This window comes from Propithecus coquereli, unplaced genomic scaffold (genome assembly GCF_000956105.1).
Source record: "Propithecus coquereli isolate 6110/MARCELLA unplaced genomic scaffold, Pcoq_1.0 Scaffold115, whole genome shotgun sequence".
Lineage (NCBI taxonomy): Eukaryota > Metazoa > Chordata > Mammalia > Primates > Indriidae > Propithecus > Propithecus coquereli.
This window is the reverse complement of record NW_012135525.1, coordinates 6,428,905-6,431,984: the sequence shown is the minus strand read 5'-3', so window position 1 is coordinate 6,431,984 and position 3,080 is coordinate 6,428,905.

The window sequence follows — 3,080 nt, the reverse complement described above, 5'->3', positions numbered from 1 at the left end:
AGAAAAATGGCCTTGAAAAACATACATATCACATCATTGGAGGAAGATGAGCATTGCCTGTGATAAAAAGTTTACTCCCTTGTTTAATTTGGTTGTGACCAAAAGTAATCTGGAACTCAAACTTAGGGAAGATAAACAATGGATGGCCAAACTTTTTAACCAACTGAGTCACTTAGATTAAAAAAAAAAAAAAAAGAGGGATATCTTCAAATGCTGCATTCATTTCAGACATTTTCTTCCCTGATTTGGGGAAGTAAGACATTCATGTGCTTCTATGGGCTTTCTGATAAGACTGTATACAAATGTGTAATAATATACATTTGCCTTATTACTAGAACAACCCTTATATCAGGAAAAGAGGGCCATAAGGTATAATTACCATTTATTGCTATACTGTAAGTTTTCTGGCATATTTTCTTTCAAGGACCGTAAGTCTGCCTGGCTGCTTTTGACCAAAGAGACTACTAATTCTACCAGAATCAGTAGCTGAAGTTGAGTGTGAATAAATTTAACTTCTCTTGGGTCATTACAAAATTCTCATTTTCAACATAAATGTTTATTGATATTTATTTGTTATTCAAATAAATATATGAGAGTCCAATTGGGAAAAATTTTTAATATGAATATGTAAATAGAAAAACACAGAAACAAAATAAATATCACTTAAATTCCACCACCAAATGTAATGAACACTCACATTTTAAACTTTCTTTTTCTAATCTTTTTGCTATACTCATCCAAATTAATTTTTTATAAAATTAGTTATTTTGTTTCATGACTTTTTTCATAACTTGCTAGTTAAAGTCAACTATGTAGTACATATTCCTTCCCATTCCATTAACTATTGTTTTACAAATATATTTTAAGTGTTACTTAGAATCCTACTATATGGATATGCTATAAATATATTTAGCTATTAAATTATATATTTGTTACATGATGAATAAGTCCCAAAAAAAGATGTGATGATGATTCAAATTACATCCTGAATGCTTTTGACTACTTCACTTTTTCTACTGAAAGTCATAAAATTGGTAGAGATTTCAAGCTATCCAAAATCCACTCTCCGTTTCTTCCCTAAAACACAGCTAGGACTACATTTCCCAATTCCCCTGACTTCTAAGTGCGCACCATGACCAGAAAGATATGTGCCATTTCCAGGCCTATACCTTAAAACATTACACATATGCTTCCCTGCATTTATGTCCACTCCAACTATCCCCCACCCATGCCTCAGCTGAAAGTAGGAATTTGCAGCAACCTAGCTTTAACCAAACAGATGACAACATACTCTAGAATGGAGAAATGACCTGAAAGGAACCTGAGTCCCTAAATGACTGAGTAGAACATACCATTCCAATTCCATACCACACCTCTCCTGTGAAGGAGAGAAAATCATGTATTTGTTCTTTAAATTACTATATTATCAGATCTTTCTGTTACAGTACCAGTTACACCTAATTCACCTTCTCCTTATCCAAAGGTGGTTTGTCTACAGTAAGTGGTAAACCCATTTCAGCTTGGTTTGAAATGCAGTGTATATTGGAACTTCCTCTTTGCAAAGTCTTTAGACCTATACTTTAGGAGCAATATAATCATAATTCCCATTTCTGAATCTTCAGCAATAATATGGAATGAGCAACATTCCTTAATTTGGCCACAAATCAGGAATGTTCTCAATGTTTTCTGCTCCCATTAGTGTTTACTGACATTTGACAAAACAAGGCAATATCCACCTTCACCTCAAGAGCAGGCTCACCTGAATTAGGAACCAGCCCTATTATTGATGTCAAGTTGCTTTTCATATAATAATGATATAGAGAGATGCTCAAAGAAACCCTGGGAATTAAGTTAAGATCCTTCTTTTTACAAATGCAGAAACTGAAGCCCAGGGAGGTTAGGAGGCTTGTCCAACATTACACAAATGCAGATGTCATTGAGAACCAGAATGAGAACACAGAAATGCTGATTTCTTGTCAAAAATACACTATTGTAAAATACAAAAGCCACAAGAGGAAGAGTTTTTTTTCCTAATGTTCTTTAAATCCTCAGCCACATTTTTCCCCAATCCTACCCCGCTTGGAAGCCAAATATGCTGCAGCACAGTGTACACAGTCCAGTCAGTTATTCGGGGATGAATAACAATCATTCATTTGCTCAACAATTATTATACAATGACCATGGATTTAGCACTGGTGAATAGGATACAATTCCCGCCTAAGGAAGCATACATCTGCAAAGCAAGTAGTTATAACATTTTGAGTGTGGTGAGCTATGGAGGATAGAGGAAAAACAAAATGTTTATGGTTTTATATGATTACAAACCCTAATTCAGTCCTGAGGGTCATGGAAGGCTTCCTGGAAGGGGTACCATGAGATTGATTCCTACAGAATGTATAGAAGATAAACCACATGGAGAGAGGCGGATAGGGACTGAAACTCTCATATATCATGGAACTCTAGGGGAATCCTAATTTAACACCTGTGCCCATCTCCTCCAAATGCATTACCCCTTAATCTCCCCATATGCTTTTTTCCATACTCCAACTTCTGTTCCAAGTGATGAGACAATACTAATGATAACTACGAAAAAATGTAAAACTCTACAGACAGCAGGGACTCCAATTTAAATAAAATTTGCTGGAAAAAACTTCATTTTACTGCAATTCAAATCTCTTCTTTGCCATCACATTAATATTCTGTGCAAAACTAAAATACATGATGCTGAAAATATCCAGGTTTTTCATGCATGAAGGACCATGATTTTGAAACTTTTCTCTGTAGCTCCTTAAAAGATTGATGAAGCCTTTAGTCATTTGTCTAGATGGAGCAGGGTCTCTGAGTCATGTCATCCTCTGCTGCTCCAATCTCTAGAGTTAAACAAGGAAAATGCCTGATTGATAGCACAAGTGTAAATTATTTCACATACCACTGACTTTCTACAAAAACCTCTTAATTATAGATATAGTGGTTTGTTATATTTTATTAAACGTTTAAATAACTATTGAAATTATTTATGTCCCATGTATGATAATAAAATAACACAATTAAGTGTGTGCTAAAATATTACCATAAAACTT